The sequence below is a fragment of the Schistocerca americana genome, chromosome 3, assembly GCF_021461395.2.
Source record: "Schistocerca americana isolate TAMUIC-IGC-003095 chromosome 3, iqSchAmer2.1, whole genome shotgun sequence".
Classification (NCBI taxonomy): Eukaryota; Metazoa; Arthropoda; class Insecta; order Orthoptera; family Acrididae; genus Schistocerca; species Schistocerca americana.
Window position 1 is genome coordinate 569,694,683 of NC_060121.1, and position 20,979 is coordinate 569,715,661.

A 20,979-nucleotide genomic window follows, 5' to 3' on the forward strand; every position below is an offset into this window, starting at 1 on the left:
ATCAGCCCCCTAGAACTCAGAACTACTTAAACCTAACTAACCTAAGGACATCACACAACACCCAGTCATCACGAGGCAGAGAAAATCCCTGACCCCGCCGGGAATCGAACCCGGGAACCCGGGCGCGGGAAGCGAGAACGCTACCGCACCACCACGAGCTGCGGACTGTGAGGAATAACAAGAATACTCCAGGTGGTAACCAATCCACCTGTCAACAGACGGCAACCAGGAACTCTGATTCTGGGGAACCTGGGCTTACACGATCACAGGGAAAGTCGGAGCTCTCTGACAAACTTCCACACAAAACATTTACATTTCTTTGGTACTTCAACATAAACACACTGATCCAACCATGAGAACTGCACAACCTAACATTTGACTCAACAAACAGAAGATAATGATACTTGCCTTGCAGGAAACCCGCACGACAGACGAAGACACAATGGATTATGGAGACTACCGTATCTTGAAGAGCAAGACAAACGAGTCGCCAACGGTGCTCTGCTTTTTGGCATGACCTTCATGGTACATAAGGAGACAATCAATTCAGTTAGAGAAGTCAATTCAATAAACAACAATGCACCTACACTATGCAATACTCCATGATCAATATACAAGCCCCCACAAACGGAGATAACAAAAAAGTCCCCATATCAACTGAGAAATTCTGAACACAAGAGACAGTGATGACCAAGATCCCCAAATATGATGTAAAAATTTTGTTAGGTGATTTTAACGCACAACTCGGGAGAGAAAAACATCATCAAAGAACTGTGGGTAAGTTTTCGGGGGCACAAATATACAAACAGAAATGACATGTGACTCATCAAACTATGCCAGCAGAGTAACCTAATGATTATGTCAAAGCCAGCCGATGTGGCCGAGCGGTTCTAGGCGCTTCACTCTGGAACCGCGCAACTGCTCTGGTCGCAGGGTCGAATCCTGCCTCGGGCATGGATGTGTGTGATATCCTTAGGTTAGTTCGGTTTAAGTAGTTCTAAGTTGTAGGGGAAGAGGATTCACCGGTGGTCTATTGCTCGGCACGGTAGCTCAGCGTGTTCGGTCAGAGGGTTAGCTGCCCTCTGTAATAAAAAAACTGAGTTAATCGATCAACAACGAACTTAAACGGATGCCTTACGACGTCCGCCCCGAGCAGATGCAACGAAAAAACACGAACAAAATGAGAAAAAAAAAAAAAAAAGGCGTAGCGTCTTTGATTTACAATCAAAACATCTTCGGTCCCGGGTTCGATCCCCACCACTGCCTAAATTTTGATAAATAATCAGCATTGGCGGCCGAAGACTTCCGGCATAAGAAGTCAGCCTCATTCTGCCAACGGCCTTGTCAAAGAGGGCGGAGGAGCGCATAGAGGTTCAGGGCACTCTCTTGCCCTGGGGGTGGGAAATTGCCCCTAAAGGCGGAAGAATCAGCAACGATCAACAACATGAGGATGCAGAAGGCAATGGAAACCACTGCATTAAAGACACGTAACGTGTATCCACAGGACATGTGGCCCGTAATTGAAGAAGTGTCATGATGATCTCTCCATTGGCAAAAGATTCCGGAATAGTCCCCCATTCGGATCTCCGGGAGGGGACTGCCAAGGGGGAGGTTATCATGAGAAAAAGATTGAATAATCTACGAAAGGATAACGTTCTACGAGTCGGGGCGTGGAATGTCAGAAGCTTGAACGTGGTAGGGAAACTAGAAAATCTGAAAAGGGAAATGCAAAGGCTCAGTCTAGATATAGTAGGGGTCAGTGAAGTGAAGTGGAAGGAAGACAAGGATTTCTGGTCAGATGAGTATCGGGTAATATCAACAGCAGCAGAAAATGGTATAACAGGTGTAGGATTCGTTATGAATAGGAAGGTAGGGCAGAGGGTGTGTTACTGTGAACAGTTCAGTGACCGGGTTGTTCTAATCAGAATCGACAGCAGACCAACACCGACAACGATAGTTCAGGTATACATGCCGACGTCGCAAGCTGAAGATGAACAGATAGAGAAAGCGTATGAGGATACTGAAAGGGTAATGCAGTATGTAAAGGGGGACGAAAATCTAATAGTCATGGGCGACTGGAATGCAGTTGTAGAGGAAGGAGTAGAAGAAAAGGTTACAGGAGAATATGGGCTTGGGACAAGGAATGAAAGAGGAGAACGACTAATGGAGTTCTGTAACAAGTTTCAGCTAGTAATAGCGAATACCCTGTTCAAGAATCACAAGAGGAGGAGGTATACTTGGAAAAGGCCGGGAGATACGGGAAGATTTCAATTAGATTCCATCATGGTCAGACAGAGATTCCGAAATCAGATACTGGATTGTAAGGCGTACCCAGGAGCAGATATAGACTCAGATCACAATATAGTAGTGATGAAGTGTAGGCTGAAGTTCAAGACATTAGTCAGGAAGAATCAATACGCAAAGAAGTGGGATACGGAAGTACTAAGGAATGACGAGATACGTTTGAAGTTCTCTAACGCTATAGATACAGCAATAAGGAATAGCGCAGTAGGCAGTACAGTTGAAGAGGAATGGACATCTCTAAAAAGGGCCATCACAGAAGTTGGGAAGGAAACATAGGTACAAAGAAGGTAGCTGCGAAGAAACCATGGGTAACAGAAGAAATACTTCAGTTGATTGATGAAAGGAGGAAGTACAAACATGTTCCGGGAAAATCAGGAATACAGAAATACAAGTCGCTGAGGAATGAAATAAATAGGAAGTGCAGGGAAGCTAAGACGAAATGGCTGCAGGAAAAATAAGAAGACATCGAAAAAGATATGATTGTCGGAAGGACAGACTCAGCATACAGAAAAGTCAAAACAACCTTTGGTGAGATTAAAAGCAACGGTGGTAACATTAAGAGTGCAACGGGAATTCCACTGTTAAATGCAGAGGAGAGAGCAGATAGATGGAAAGAATACATTGAAAGCCTCTATGAGGGTGAAGATTTGTCTGATGTGATAGAAGAAGAAACAGGAGTCGATTTAGAAGAGATAGGGGATCCAGTATTAGAATCGGAATTTAAAAGAGCTTTGGAGGACTTACGGTCAAATAAGGCAGAAGGGATAGATAACATTCCATCAGAATTTCTAAAATCATTGGGGGAAGTGGCAACAAAACGACTATTCACGTTGGTGTGTAGAATATATGAGTCTGGCGATATACCATCTGACTTTCGGAAAAGCATCATTCACACAATTCCGAAGACGGCAAGAGCTGACAAGTGCGAGAATTATCGCACAATCAGCTTAACAGCTAATGCATCGAAGCTGCTTACAAGAATAATATACAGAAGAATGGAAAAGAAAATTGAGAATGCGCTAGGTGACGATCAGTTTGGCTTTAGGAAAAGTAAAGGGACGAGAGAGGCAATTCTGACGTTACGGCTAATAATGGAAGCAAGGATAAAGAAAAAGCAAGACACTTTCATAGGATTTGTCGACCTGGAAAAAGCGTTCGACAATATAAAATGGTGCAAGCTGTTCGAAATTCTGAAAAAAGTAGGGGTAAGCTATAGGGAGAGACGGTTCATATACAATATGTACAACAACCAAGAGGGAATAATAAGAGTGGACGATCAAGAACGAAGTGCTCGTATTAAGAAGGGTGTAAGACAAGACTGTAGCCTTTCGCCCCTACTCTTCAATCTGTACATCGAGGAAGCAATGATGGAAATAAAAGAAAGGTTCAGGAGTGGAATTAAAATACAAGGTGAAAGGATATCAATGATACGATTCGCTGATGACATTGCTATCCTGAGTGAAAGTGAAGAAGAATTAAATGATCTGCTGTACGGAATGAACAGTGTAATGAGTACACAGTATGGTTTGAGAGTAAATCGGGGAAAGGCGAATGTAATGCGAAGTAGTAGAAATGAGAACAGCGAGAAACTTAACATCAGGATTGATGGTCACGAAGTCAATGAAGTTAAGGAATTCTGCTGCCTAGGCAGTAAAATAACCAATGACGGACGGAGCAAGGAGGACATCAAAAGCAGACTCGCTATGGCAAAAAGGCATTTCTGGCCAAGAGAAGTCTACTAACATCAAATACCGGCCTTAATTTGAGGAAGAAATTTCTGAGGATGTACGTGTGGAGTACAGCATTGTATGGTAGTGAAACATGGACTGTGGGAAAACCGGAACAGGAGAGAATCGAAGCATTTGAGATGTGGTGCTATAGATGAATGTTGAAAATTAGGTGGACTGATAAGGTAAGGAATGAGGAGGTTCTACGCGGAATCGGAGAGGAAAGGAATATGTGGAAAACACTGATAAGGAGAAGGGACAGGATGATAGGACATCTGCTAAGACATGAGGGAATGACTTCCATGGTACTAGAGGGAGCTGTAGAGGGCAAAAACTGTAGAGGAAGACAGAGATTGGAATACGTCAAGCAAATAATTGAGGACGTAGGTTGCAAGTGCTACTCTGAGATGAAGAGGTTAGCACAGGAAAGGAATTCGTGGCGGGCCGCATCAAACCAGTCAGTAGACTAATGACCAAAAAAAAAAAAAAAAGTTCTAGGGAACTGGTGACCTCAGATGTTAAGTCCCATAGTACTCAGAGCCATTTGAACCATTTTTTTTGATTATGTCAGCATTCCTCACGAACTTTCCACGAAAACAGAAAACATGGAAGTCACCTATACAAGAGATGGGAGAATTCCAAACAGACCATGTAGCGATTTCCTACGCAGTCCAGAAGGAGATCCATGACGTTCAAGTACGCAGAGGTGCCAATATTGATTCAGACCATACAAAAAGCGAAAGGACTAATACCACGGAAAAATAACACTAAACGCGAGAGAATTCTAGAGGACCTTCTCAAGGAGGATCTGCGCGTACGCACCTCAAAATTTGTGCTTCAGGAAACCAGATGGTAAACTAGCACTAAGTAAGCAAGAGAATTGCCAAGAATTGGCACCTTATTTCTCCGATCTCCTTAACTTCCCTGAACCTGTAACGAGATTTCCAGAACAAAACTGTACCTCCACATAACCAGAATGACTGCCACCAACATGCCGGCCGGTGTGGCCGTGCGGTTCTAAGCGCGTCAGTTTGGAACCGCGTGACCGCTACGGTCGCAGGTTCGAATCCTGCCTCGGGCATGGATGTGTGTGATGTCCTTAGGTTAGTTAGGTTTAAGCAGTTCTAAGTTCTAGAGGACTGATGACCTCAGTAGTTAAGTCCCATAGTGCTCAGAGCCACTCCCACCAACATGGAAAAACATCAATAAACACATATTTAAACTAAGAAACAACTGGACGTCTGGTGAAGACGCATCATTGCAGAATTACTAAAGAACCTTTGACCAAAGTCACTACAAGAGCTTATGCAATTAATCTCCACCATCTCGCAAACAGAAAAGCTTCCTGGCGACTGGAAATGTGCACTTATCCATCTACGGCACAAGATAGGAGATAGAACGAATGTGAACAAAATGGTTCAAATGCGTCTGAGCACTATGGGACTTAACTTCTGAGGTCATCAGTCCCCTAGAACGCAGAACTACTTAAACCTAACGTAAGGACATCACACACATCCATGCCCGAGGCAGAATTCGAACCTGCGACCGTAGCGGTCACGCGATTCTAGACTGTAGCGCCTAGAACCGCTCTGCCACTGCGGCCGGGAATGTGAACAACTACAGAGGAATCTCTCTGCTACGAGCCACCTACAAAATTTTCTCGGCATGCTTACTCCAGAGAACACAAGAAGAGTTAGAACACAAAATTGGTGAATATCAGGCAAGCTTTCACCACGGTCGTACAAGCACAAAACAAATCCCCAATCTGAAAACAATTCAAAAATACAAGGCAATCAGGAATGCGCCAATCATTTGCACCTTCATAGATTTCAAGAAAGCGCATGATTCTGTTTCAAAGTCTTAGAAGAACAGGGACTCGACCCAAAAACACTACTATTAATCAGGCAGACATTAGCTGACAACATCGAAAGTTAAATTAAAGTGTGAAATCTCTGATTCCTTTATGATCAAAAATGGTGTGCGCCAAGGCGACGGATTATCTCCACTATTATTCCGCCTAGTCCTGGGCAAAGTAATGAGGGAATGGGAAAAAACTGAAAACTCAAAGACACTGGAAACCAACACGACTAGGAAGATGCCGGTAGAAAATAGAAATATCAAACCTAGCTTTCACAGACGACCTGGCCATACTATCAGACAACGAAGCAACAGCAACCAAATAGAGGCTCTAAAAGAATGCGCGGAAAAAGTGGGCTCCAAATCTCATTCGAGAAGTCTGAATTTTTCTGCTCAAAATTAAACATAACAAGATTAAACACAAAATGCGGCAAAATAAACAGAGTCGCACACTTCAAGTATCTAGGTGAAATCCTTGAGGAGTGGAAGAGATCGTACAGAAGACTCGACTATAAAAAAAGAGCGTTCGGCAAGACACAGCACGTATATAATAAAAAATGAATGTCCATTCACACAAAATTCAGACACTATAACACAGTAATCAAGCCTGAAATATTGTATGCAAGTGAGACGCTAACACTCCATACGAAAAGTGACATGGAAAGCATACTGAAGGAAGAAAGGAAAATCATGAGGAAAATTCTCGGCCCAAAGCTGAGAGAAGAGGGACACAGATTACACTCTAGGAAAACTACAGAGAAGACGTCAAACATAGCAGCAGGTGTCAGAAAAAGAAGGTTGAAATACTATGGGCACATCATCAGGCTATTACCAAAACGACTCACCAAAATGGTTCAAATGGCTCTGAGCACTATGGGACTCAACTGCTGAGGTCATTAGTCCCCTAGAACTTAGAACTAGTTAAACCTAACGTAAGGACATCACAAACATCCATGTCCGAGGCAGGATTCGAACCTGCGACCGTAGCGGTCTTGCGGTTCCAGACTGCAGTGCCTTTAACCGCACGGCCACTTCGGCCGGCACGACTCACCAACAATAATTCTAACATACATACAAGAGACCAAGTCAACGATGCCATGGATCACACATTTCAAACTGGACCTATAAGCAGCAAAAATCGATCCAATATAAATTGAAGACAGAAATTTATACAGGGACAAGATACACAAGTGGAATGTAACGTCAGAGAATGAAGTCCCAAGGAAATCAAGGACAAAGTGGACTGAAGATAGAGACTCCATGGGGAAAAAGTGAGAGAATCGTGGAAGATCAGAAAGAATGCTCAAATGAGGCAGAAAGCTTAGCGTGATCCTGCAGGGTCTCGACGCAAATGTGTATATTGAAACGTCACGAATGATGATACATTGAACCTTAAAAACAATTACAAAACGCCAAGCAGTGCAAAATCCACAAAATTTAAAACACATAATCAAATCACAACCCTATAACCATTACCAAATTGAGGTCAGAATGTTTTGATACGAGCGACACGCTACTCAAAGCCCCCGGCCATACACAGGATCAGGGAACAGCAACAACAGGAGGCTGAACTGAGTGCATTATAGGAGTAGCAAGACACAAACATGCGCGGGAACCGAATAAGTCACAATAATCACGCTCACTGCAGGGAACAAGATCAATCTCTGCGAACGCCGCGTGGCCTCGGCACCGAAGCGACGAACTGCTTAAAAGTACCTCATCGAGGATCCAAAGCCGCTGTGCGGTGACAAACAGTGGAAAAGCTTGGAGCCGCCAGGAAGTGCGTGGATGATGACGACGACCCACCCCCCGCCACCGAATCTCGTAGGCCAAAGGAATAATGTGCCCATTTCTATTTCCATTGCATGGCCCTCGTGTCCGGAAGTAGGTCATCCAGACAAACTTGGAAGGCACATGGGCCGTACAACGAACAGCCAGCCCGTTGCCCCGCAGACCTTCGCTGTCCATGCTGCTTCACTGACAGCCTCTCCCAGAAGAACGGTCACGAAGCTACTCGCGGGATTAACGTGCTACACCCCCTTCACGCCAAAGAACGTGTTCCACAGACGTGACGTGAGCTATCGATCGTGCAACAGTTAAAAATGAAATTCTTGGTTCTGCATAATAGTAAAGCAGTATGAAATTAACTATTTTAATTTCAAAACAGAATGAAACTGTGATGGAAATCAATAATATCGATTTGCATATATTGCCAATTTTACGTCAACGTATCGAATACCATAATCTAATTGCAAATATTATTTCTGTTAGAATTAAGGTACCAGTGGGATGCATAAATGTAGAATTTTCGAGACTTGGGCTATTTTCCCAGTTGAGGGACTTCTGAACTTCACAAATAGTAACCTGGTGCTGCAGGCCACAAACGTGGCGTCATGGCTTTGCTTCGTGTAGTATTATCTCAAGTTTAGCACTGAGATCACTAATGCTAGTACAGCAGTTTGTTGTCTAATTAGGGCAAAACACGATTAATACGGTCAATAGTATGCGTCAGTTTCAAGTTCCCCCTTTTTTTCAGAGTGTAGAATTCTGTCAGTTTCTGTGTGTTTAGACATCACTTTGCTGTGTACACAAATACGATTGGTTAAAAGCTTACCCTGTTCCCAATATAGTCCTGCAGAAAAAATCACATTCGAAACACTTCAGCATGTAATTAATACGGTTTGTGGTTTTTGTAAGGAGTTTTCACTTATTAAACTTCCGCCTCCCATGTATTTCAAATCCACGAGTATAATATTTTAAAAACCTTCGGCTTTAACACAGCAGTAACATTCATTTTCATAATAGCGGGGCATACAAAATTAATGCTCCACATCCTCTATGTGGTCTCCGCTTAGCCAGGTACGACGAAAAGGATTTCTGCGGAGCCACTTCCGAAACTGTTCATTTACATGCACAATAATAATTTCATATCGTTTTATAGTCACTACATAGACAATATGTGACACATATAAAAACATGATACAATTCTACAGTTAGAGGACATGCATTAGGAACATGAGCAACATTTTACACAATAAAATTGGAGAATGAGGAAATGATTGCAAAAAAATGGTTCAAATGGCTCTGAGCACTGTGGGACTTAACATCTCAGGTCATCACTCCCCTAGAACTTAGAACTACGTAAACCTAACTAACCTAAGGACATCACACACATCCATACACGAGGCAGGATTCGAACCTGCGACCGTGGCGGTCGCGCGGTTCCAGACTGAAGCGCCAGAACCGGTCGGCCACACCGGCCGGCGGAAATGATTGCAGATAAAGATCATGTGTACATGTTAATAAAAAAACATTCGTTTCAGCTCTGTCAGTAACATCCTTGAGCTATATTTTGCTTGTTGACAGAGTGGTAAAGCGAAAACTGGCATCCTTTATTGATCGTAGTTTTTGTTTTAATTGTTATTGGTAAGTATCAGCGAACGAGGGGCAAAACAGTACCGTGGTATATTATTCAGAGTTAATTTTCGCTCTGCTGCAGAGTGTGCGCTGATGTGGAATTAAAAGCATGCGCTGGCTCGGTACTCGAATCTGGGACCTTTGCCTTTCGCAGACAAATGCTCTACCAGCTGAGCTACCCAAGTACGACTGATGACTCTTCCTCACAGCTTTACCTCCACCAGTATGCCACCTCCTCTCTTACAATGACAATTAATCAGTGTGGAAAGTTGCTTCAGCCCTTTCTATGATTTTATCGCACTCGTTATGATATTCCGTCACTGTCGAGTAGCTGCGCTCTCCAAATCATTAATGTATTTAGTGTTCCGACAGGCGTGCCCTAGATGCACATCTAGTATCAGAGGTGTATAGTATTCCACAAAGACTTCAACAAAGTACACTCACGAAAGCAAGCCACACAAAACGATTTCCAAATGATGAATTAAAAAATTTCCAACACAATGCTGAGAGCTCAGATGGTATTGTCATGCTTCCTTTGGGGAACATTCGTTCAACTGTATTCAGTATGAAGCGGAATGATAACTTTACCTTTCGCTTACCACCATACCCCTACACATGGTTGATTATGTGCCATCTGTTTCTTTATTACGAACTGAACATGTGCCTACTGTATCTTGACAAGAGGGCATTCTGGTTAAAATATTCTTAGCCTTTATTATCAATATGTTGCTGAGAACGAAATATGACAGATTCCACAGCTCGTATAAAAATGTCAGATAGGATATCTACCCAAGCCACACTTGAATCTCATCCCAAAATATGTTCAAGTAAGGTAGTTTAAAATGGTACATTTACTCTTTAAATGTGTCCTATAAGAAAATAGTCGAGCAGCGTAACGTCTCGAGAGCGTGCAAGTGACTCGATTGATCCTCTCCATCCTATCCATTGGCCTAGTACTTTCTGATACAGGTACGCTCACAAATTCCTGTGATAGTGCAGTGGACCCTGTCTTGTTGGCAATAAACTCTGTCATTACCGTACACCGCAGCAACAGAAGCATTATTAGGTGATTTTCTCCAGTCACAGTAAAAAGGGTCAGTTGAAACCGGTTGATAAATGTCAAGACAGTTTGGCGTCTTAACATGCGGGCAGTGTTTACCCATTTAACATTTCACGTAGCCTCTAGAGAAGGGAGGAGAAAACTTTGGTTTTCTTCTTCATCCATGGACAGTCCACCTTATTGGCTCTGAGCACTATGGGACTTAACATCTATGGTCATCAGTCCCCTAGAACTTAGAACTACTTAAACCTAACTAAACTAAGGACAGCACACAACACCCAGTCATCACGAGGCAGAGAAAATCCCTGATCCCGCCGGGAACCGAACCCGGGAACCCGGGCGTGGGAAGCGAGAACGCTACCGCACGACCACGAGCTGCGGACTAGTCCACCTTATTCCCAGCGTCCCTATATACAAGGTGTTGGGGTGTAAGTGCAGATACTGTTATCATTGGTACCTTAATATGTGCCCGCTTCAGTGTGTTAGTTGGTTTTCTCTGCGTCTAACAGTCTTCTTGCAAACATGTCACATAATTTATTGTCTCATAAGTGGACTACGTTTGTCAGAATAGACAACACACATCCACACTTCAACACCTGACCTGCTGCTCAGTGGAGACTAAACATTAATGGCTTGCTCTTGCCACATGTGCTTGAAGGTAGTAACCAATCTACAAACATACTACTCTTAATAGCCATAATTACTGGTCTGCAAATAAAATAAGTACTGATGTAATGTTGTTCAGTACACTGCACGATTACCCCTTGCTATAAATACACCCAGGACTGCGTGCTTTATGAAGGTGCCTCCAGTATGGCCTGAGTTAGTAGGGTCGATGATTTGCATTGCCAACCTAACTTGGTCTGTATGCGTGCGTGCACGTGCGCGTGCGCGTGTGTAGCGTAGTGATTCATCTATTCTTGTGCGTCTTACAGCCATTTTGATAAGAATGTAACTGTGCAAACAGATTTCATTGTAACTTACTCAGTACAAATCGAACGACTACATACCTCGCGTGCCATTATTTTCTATCCAAGAGGTACTCACCACAGGTCAATAGATTCACGTCAACTGTCTATAGGCTGCCTGTTATGTGTACGACGGATATTAAGTAACAGTTGATAATGAGACAGACCTCTAGCGTTCCCAAACCACCGAGACTTCTTTAAGTGACGCTACATCATCTCCACTGTATTGTCACTTTATGAAAATTCCTTCGTGAACAGCATGTAGGCCTACTTCAGATTCATGTGGCCTGTTGCATATCTAATCCGCACCGTGTCGTACGCCTCTCATACCTTTCATAGAAAGTCTACTGTGGTTTTCTCTTTGGCTCCAGTCCCAGGCAACATGTACGCAGAAGTCGTGACTGTTACGCATAATGGTGCTTGCGCAACGGAAGAGAAAAATAATAGCACAATGGATAACACACTAACAGTAACTGTTAATTAATCGGGAGTGATCCTTCACATGTGATTTATTTATTTATTTATTGTTCCGTGGGACCACATTAAGGAGAAGTCTCCATGGTCATGGAACGAGTCAATACATGAAATTATACGACGATTGTAGAAACAGATAAAATGAAATATAAGAAACATATTCAGGTGACACGTCGTTAGTTTAAATAAAGAAAATCAAAAATGTAACACTGGAATTTGCTTAATTTTTTAGGTCTTCCAGGAGCTCCTCGACAGAATAAAAGGAGAGAGCCATGAGGAAACTCTTCAGTTTAGACTTAAAAGCGTTTGGGCTACTGCTAAGATTTTTGAGTTCTTGTGGTAGCTTATTGAAAATGGATGCAGCAGAATACCGCACTCCTTTCTGCTCAAGAGTCAAGGAAGTGCATTCCACATGCAGATTTGATTTCTGCCTAGTATTAACTGAGTGAAAGCTGCTAACTCTTGGGAATAAGCTAATATTGCTAACAGCAAACGACATTAAAGAAAATATATACTGTGAGGGCAATGTCAGGATTCCCAGACTATTGAATAGGGGTCGACAAGAGGTTCTCGAACTTGCACCACACATAGCTCGAACCGCCCGTTTTTGAGCCAAAAATACCCTTTTTGAATCAGAAGAATTACCCCAAAAAATAATACCGTATGACATAAGCGTATGAAAATATGCGAAGTAGACTATTTTTCGTGTTGAAATGTCACTTATTTCAGATACTGTTCTAATGGTAAATAAAGCGGCATTTAGTTTCTGAACAAGATCCTGGACATGGGCTTTCCACAACAGCTTACTATCTATCTGAATGCCTAGGAACTTGAACTGTTCCGTCTCGCTTATAATATGCCCATTCTGTCTGAATTGTGAGTTAGAAACTGTAAAAACTGAGTCTTACTGTGATTTAGCATCAAATTATTTTCCACAAGCCACGAACTTATTTCATGAACTACATTATTTGATACTGTTTCAGTATTACACACAAGATCCTTCACTACCAAGCCGGTGTCATCAGTAAACAGAAATATTTTTGAATTACCTGTAATACTAGAAGGCATATCATTTATATAAATAAGAAACAGCAGTGCCCCCAGCACCAACCCTTGGGGAACGCCCCACTTAACAGTGCCCCGTTGGGACTGAACATCACTACCACTCTCAATATTGCGGAGAATTACCTTCTGCTTTCTGTTCTTAAAGTAAGAGGCGAACCAATTATAAGCTACTCCCCTTACTCCATAATGGTCCAACTTCTGCAGTAATATTTTGTGGTCAACACATTCAAAAGCCTTCGTTAAATCAAAGAAAACACCTAGCGTTCGCAACCTTTTATTTAATCCGTCCAAAACCTCACAGAGAAAAGAGAACATAGCATTTTCAGTTGTTAAACCGTTTCTAAAACCAAACTGTACATTTGACAGCAAATTACTTGAATTTAAATGCTCCAGTAACCTTGTATATACAACCTTCTCGATAACTTTAGCAAACACCAATGGCATAGAAATAGGTCTAAAATTGTCAACATTATCCCTGTCTCCATTTTTATAAAGTGGCTTCACTACCGAGTACCGTAATCGGTCAGGAAACCGACCACTCCTAAAGGAAAAGTTACAGATATGGCCAAGTACTGGGCTAACATACATGGAACAATACTTCAGTATTCTGCTAGATACCCCGTCACATCCATGAGAGTTCTTGGTCTTTAGTGATTTAATTATTAACTCAATCTCCCTCTTGTCAGTATCATGGAGGAGCATTTCAGGTAACAGTCTCGGAACACTTTTTTCTACGAGCGCTATATGATTCCCTGTTGGGACTAGGTTTCTATTTAGTTCACCTGCTATATTCAGAAAGTGATTATTAAATACTGTACATATATGCGACTTATCAGTAACACGGACATTCCCACTACGCACTGATTCTATATCCTCGACCTGTCTCTGCAGACCAGCCACTTCCTTTACGACTGACCATATGGTTTTAATATTATCCTGAGGCTTAGCTATTCTATCTGCAAACCACATACTTTTTGCCTTCCTAATAACTTTTTTAAGCACCTTACAATACTGTTTGTAATGGGCTACTGCAATTAGATTGTGACTGTTTCTAACGTTTTGATATAATTGCCACTTTGTTCTACAAGATATTCTTATACCTTTAGTCAGCCACCCAGGCTGCCTGTTTGTGCTAGTACCCTGTTTTGAACGTTCTAACGGAAAGCAACTTTCAAAGAGCACGAGAAAAGTCTTGAAGAAAGCATTATATTTATCGTCTACTGTATCAGCACTATAAATATCTTGCCACTCTTGTTCCTTGATAAGGTTTACGAAAGTCTCTACAGCAACTGGATTAGCTTTCCTAAAAAGTTGGTAACTATATTTAACCTGTGTTGCAGCACAAAAATCTTTTAGACTTAAAATTTGTGCATCATGATCTGAAAGGCCATTCATCATTTTGCTAACAGAATGCCCTTCTAGTAATGACCAATGAACAAAAATATTGTCTATGGTTGTTCTACCGTTCCCTTGCACTCTCGTTGGAAAGAATACGGTTTGCATAAGATTATATGAATTAAGGAGTTCTACCAGCATCCTTTTCCTTGCACAATCACTTATACAATTTATATTGAAGTCACCACATATAACTAACTTTTTGTATTTCCTATAAAGTGAACCAAGAACCTCCTCTAGCTTTAGCAAAAATGTTGTGAAATCGGAGTCTGGGGATCTATAAATAACAACAGTAAGAAGTTTAGCTCCACTAAATTTAACCACACCTGTACAATATTCAAACACCTTTTCAGTGCAGTACTTTGAAACATCAATTGACTCAAATGGGATACCGTTTTTCACATACATGGCTACTCCCCCACACCGCAAAGAGCTCCTAGAAAAGCTGCCAGCCAACCTGTATCCTGGTAAAGGAAGCCTCTGAATTATCTCCTTATTTAAGAAGTGCTCAGATATACCAATAATTTCAGAGTCAACATCTATAAGTAGTTCACTAACTTTATCTCTAATGCCTTGTATGTTTTGATGAAATATACTAATTCCCTCATTAATCGGATACCTAAGCTTTGTCGAAAGTGGTTTCTTTGTTAGAGAGACTTCCCTTAAGCAGGAATACCTGTCAGCTGACTTCAACCTGTCACCTATAAACTTTGCCAACCTCCCCTTTCCATACCTGTTGAGGTGCAGGCCATGTCTAGTGAAACCCGTCCTGCTGATAGACTCCACCGACACCACTGAAATGTGACTCATGCCTTCTGTCATTAGCGCACCCCCAAGTCTCATGTTATTACGCCTGACGGCTGTATTAAGATGAGGCCGATCGTGACGCTGAAACAGTTCCACAAAATGCACATTCGTGTTGCCAGTCTGAGTGGCTATCTTTTCACTACTTCATACCACAGAATAAAACAGTAAACTAGGTATGGGCAACCTTTGGTGACCCGCTCGTCTGATTCACATACATTGATGTGTGTGGGGTAATGCACAGATATGAATGACATCACTTTCCCGACACGACGGCAAATTATGCCTCAAAACACTCGTTTTTGAAAGTACACTCATTTTATATTCAACTCATCTTCAGCTATTTGCATTTATTTGCGTTTAGTGAGCATTCTTTCTTTACTAAAACTATGTTTTACAATAGGTGGCTTAAAAAAAATCGTTGAAAAATTCTGCAACGCCGTTAGTAAAGAAACAATGTTCATGACAAGCAAATCAAAGTAAATACCTAAAATGGAAAGACAAACACTTTGAGAAGTCTTCATTGGAAAATAAACGCCCACAAAGCAACTGTCTGCAGCTAATTTATTATAAATTACCTTCATTTTCGGTAGCTTCAGTGTTCTGTAATTAGGCTGGACATAAATTCGTAGTGATTTTGTTTTGCTTGTTGATATTCAGATTGCTATGAGTTTATTTATCGATTGTCATTTTTTACTCATAGTTCACTGTTGCTGTCTGAGTTTACATATTGTCATTTTGTCATTAATGAGTGAAGCTGGCGCCGCTAGAAAATGGTGCGCCAACTATTAGAAGGGGAACACTTCCTACACACTCTTCTGTTTGAGTCCAACAGAGGGGTGACGGCAGCAGAGGCAGCCAGAAACATTTGCGCCGTGTATGGGGATAATACGACTGGACAGAGCGCGGCAAGAAAATAGTTTTCTCGTTTTAAGGAGTATGGTTTAGACATTGGTGACTCTCCACGTTCAGGAAGACCTCCGGGGTTCGATGAATATCGTTTGAACGCATTAATCCACAACGATTCACGACAGTATGATAGAGAACTGTCAGATGTATGATAGAGAACTGTCAGATGTGATGAATTGTGATCATTCCTCCATCGTGCGACATTTGCATGCAATGGGGAAGGTTCAAAAACCGAGTGTATGGGTACCGCATGCTCTAAGCCAATCACAAAAATCAGCAGGTGACTGTATATGTATCTCCGGCTGCACGTCACCAATTGACTCGTGAACACTACCGACCACTCTTATCCTGTACCTTTACTGGTGATTAGAAATGGTGTGTTTATGCTAACATATGGAACAGAAAGTAATGGCTGAGCCCAAACAAAGCAGCAACTCCCCATCTATCTGGTGGAACAGCGACGGTGTGGTGTTCTACGAATTGCTTCCCGAGGTGTAACCATCACTGCAGACATTTATAGTCAACAACTGAGACGTCTTGCAGATGCAGCCTCAGAACAACGACGTGAAAGACTGCTTGAACTGATGCTACTCCACGATAACGGTCGCCCGCTTTCTGCTAGACTGACAAAAAACACTATACTGGAGGTCGGTTGTGAAGTCATTACGCACCCACCCTCATTCACTTTTCCCGCTCTCTATCCAACAGCCTTCTAGAAACTCCCTTTCCGGATTAAAATGAACTCCGAATATGACTTGATGAGTTCTTCGCTTCTAAACCACGTAATTTCTGCAGTCGGCTAATCGAAAAATTACCCCAACGTTAGCAGAAGTGTAGGGAGTGAAGGAGAATATATTATTGATGACTGAAGTCTCTGTGTATCAGTTATGGTTCAAATGGCTCTGAGCACTATAGGACTTAACTTCTGTGGTCATCAGTCCCCTAGAACTTAGAACTACTTAAACCTAACTAACCTAAGGACATCACACACATCCAAGCCCGAGGCAGGATTCGATCCTGTGACCGTAGCGGTCGCGCGGTTCCAGAATGTAGACCCTAGAACCGCTCGGCCACACCGGCCGGTTATCAGTTATGTATAACTCTTATGTTTATTCAGCTTAAGAAAAAAACGCTGCGAACTTATGTACCAACTCAATAAGTTTCACAATAGCTGCCTTAAAAAAATTCCTTGCAAAATTATGCAGCATAGTTAGTGAGAAACAATGTTCGCGACAAGTAGATACAATGTAAACATCTGAAATGGGAACTCAGGCATTTTAACATGTCGTCATTGGAAAATAAACGCCCACAAAAAGCAAATTGATGCAGCTCATTCATTACATATTAACTTCAGTTTCAACGGTTTCAGCGTTCCAACATATCCATAACAGACAAGAATTATTTACTAAAGTTAATACGAGAAAGAATAGAAAAAAAACGGCAATGAGACAGGCAACTCCAATGCAGAAGCATTTAGGAGTAAGTTTGCGATTTTTGGCCACCTGGAGATCATTCGAGTGTTTGAAATTTAGTGTGTTAATACGCGCAGTCACTGTTAGCAGGAATTTTTTAAATATTTATCTAAATATACCTTTTACGACTGATTGTGGAAATATCCAAAAATATATTCCAGACAGAGTACATCGCGAGCGAGGAATGTACCACTAACGAGGAGAACAAATGCTATGACCCGATTTCTCAGAAACATCGGTCAGTGGAAGAGGAGTCAAAATAACCGCACACGTGTCTCGGCTTATCCGTAGACACTAGATCGTTTCTGAGCAAAAGACAGTCAAAGTTTTCAACGTAATTTATGCACCTTTTTCATTCACCAGACATACAGTTAGTAGACGAATAAGGACAACGTTATTTTGAAACACACTGGAAAAAAAATCGGTTAACAATCTTCTACGAACATAAGTAGACAAATGAAAAACAAAAGAAAAGGAAAAAAGAAAAAAGAAATAAATGAATCGAAAAATTAGTTAAAATTGTTTTTGGTGAAATTCTTGAGGTGTGTCTTGATTCATAATCAACTGCAAGCGCCAGTTTTTGGAAAAAGTCATCTGTTATGCTTCGTTTACCGCGAAATTATTGCCAACACATAATATGTTTAGCAGTGCTAACGACGAGTGAGATTCATACGAAGAAATGTCACTGTGCCAAAATCTGCCTTCACACGATGATCGTGGTGCTTGGAATTTCTGCGTTTCGTATGTTCTCGCGATCTGTATCATACAAGGGACTGGACTACATCTTCATGAAAACTGAACACAAGACTAAAATATTTGGATTAAGAATTAATATCAGACTTAAATATAAGAATATGAGGATTTAAAAAGATTGTAACCACATAAAATTCCATACACACTTACAAATATATTACACTTATTGTGGCAGCCAGTTGTAATTTAACAATTAATATAGCGCACTTTTATCCCCTGGCTTGATAAGAAATATCTGTGTAGTAACCTCCTTCGGACATGGATAGTTAAACGGAAAAAAAAAAAAATAAAACCAATAATGGGGTTCCTCCGCCCAAGCACGGGGCCTCATCTCGCAAGCGATGAGGAAGGAGGAGGTGGAGGAGTAACACCTGGTAAAAACCTGGGTCCATCTTGCTCCGGATGGTAGCACCCTGTGAGGGACCCTGCCTAGGGAGGGTTACAGGTGAAGCCCGCTCAACGGTCTCAAAGGCTGAAGAGGAGTCCTAACTTCCAACGGCAGAGTGAGCGGAAGAATCTAATGGAGAAAACCATGAAACCAGACTAACAATCCGATCTTACCTTGGAATTTATATCCTACCATGTACAATGTACAATTTCAATTGCAGAATGGAAAATCCGCCAGAAAAAAGCACTACCCCAGGTGGTAACTCGAAAGAGGAATTCACCATTGCTCTATTCAATGTATCGGGACCTAGTGATCTGGGGAGTCCCAACATCTGCAATAAGGATGAGTCGGAGCATCCTTGGTATCCTTCCAAACTCAAGTTCAAAAGGAAATTCTTTACAGGCACCTTAAACGTAAACTCATTACCAAAAATTGATAAACAAAAAGAACTTGAAACTCTCTTAGATAAGGGTGAAATAGAAATATTAGCATTCCAAGAAACAAGATTCTTGGATGAAACCAAAAACCATAGAATTTTTAAGGGTAAACCAGCAATAAAAATCACGAAAGGTATGCCAGTACTTGGTACCGCTTTCTATGTTCATAAAAATTTAGCAGATAACATTAAAGAATTCAAATCCAGTTCAGAAAGACTATCTCTTCTCACAGTTAAATGCAAAAATAAACAGTATATCTTTGTTAATTGTCATGCTCCAATCAATGATGACAATAAGAAAACTGGGAACTTCTAGCAGAAGAAATGTCAAAAATTCCAAAATCAAATGTTGCTATACTAATGGGGGATTTTGATACACAAATAGGGAGGGAAAAATCGTTTCGAAAAATAGTAGCATATTATCCAGCCCATAAAAGAACAAACAAAAATGGCACAAGACTAATGAGTCTTTGTAGAACATTTCAGTTGAAGGTAATGTCAACGTTCTTCACAAAATTACCACGAAAGGCAAAAACATGGATCTCTCCGAATGTAATTTTAGGGAAGTTCCAGTTAGATCACGTGGCTATTTCTAAAAGCAATTTTAAATAAGTCGTGAATGTAAAAGTAGCAAGAAACAAGGAATTTGATTCTGATCATTACCTGACTAAGATTAAACTGAAACTTCTCCCTAATAAAAACCAAAGGACACAGCAGAAATTAATTAAATGTATTACAGACAGGCTCAACATCGCAAAAGAGGTAATAAAAAACTTTCAGGAAGAAATTAAACTGGCTAAATCAGGGAAATGGGAAGAAATATCGAAAGAAATCAACAGAGCAGCGAAAAATGTATTTGGAACAACAAAATTGAAGAAGGAAGTCTGGTGGAATGAAATCTGTGAAGAAGCAGTTACAGAAAGAACAGAACAGTGGAAGAAATGGAAATGTTCTGGGAAGCCTGAACATCTTGTTCAATTAAGAATGTAAAGGAAATAAACAGGAAGAGTAATAAAGAATGCCAAAAGATCTTTTGAGAAATCACAATTTCTTGACATACAAAACAACATAGTAAAAAATAGCTCCCGGAATTTCTATCAGATGTTTGAAAGTCATCTAAAGGGCTACCAAGCTCCAAGTATTTGCTTCACAGATGAAAATGGGAAAGCTGGCCTAAGCAATATCAGAATTGTGAAATACTGAGAAAGTACTTTGAAAAATTATTAAACTGTGAAGATCCAAACTGTAAGCTAGAATTTCCAGATCCCCATGAAAATAGAGAAGCAGATCCACCACCTACAGCTGAAGAAATTAAAAAAGCCATAAGTACCCTGAAAAAGAACAAAGCTAGTGGAGAAGACTCTATTGCAGCTGAACTTATTAAATGGTTCTACCAAAAATTACAACTAACCTTCAGCTCATGTTCTAAGAAATATGGGAAACTGAAAAGATGCCATAAGACTGGCAAGTGGCTCTCATCCATCCCTTGCACAAGAAAGGTGATAAGCAAAATGTAAATAACTACAGAGGTATATCTTTGTTGCCGGTGGGTTATAAAATATTTTCGACAATACTACTAAACAGCGTAGAAGCAACACTTGATAACCCTTTAGGAGAACATCAAAGTGGATTTAGAAAGGGCTCATCTTTCTCAGAACAGATTTTCAATCTAAAGTCCATAATTCGTCACAGACTTAAAGTCTCAAAAGATATAGTTGTAACATTCACAGATTTTAAAAAGGCATTTGACTCAGCTGAGAGGGAAACACTAGATAAAGTGACCAGAGAATTTGACATCAAATCTAAATAAGCAAAACTTATTCGTGAAACGCTCACAGACACCAAATCAAAAGTAAAGTTTCGGGGTGAAATATCGAAGGCATTCAACATAAAAACAGGTGTAAGGCAAGGTGATGACGTGCCTCCACTCCTCTTTAACTGCGTACTAAA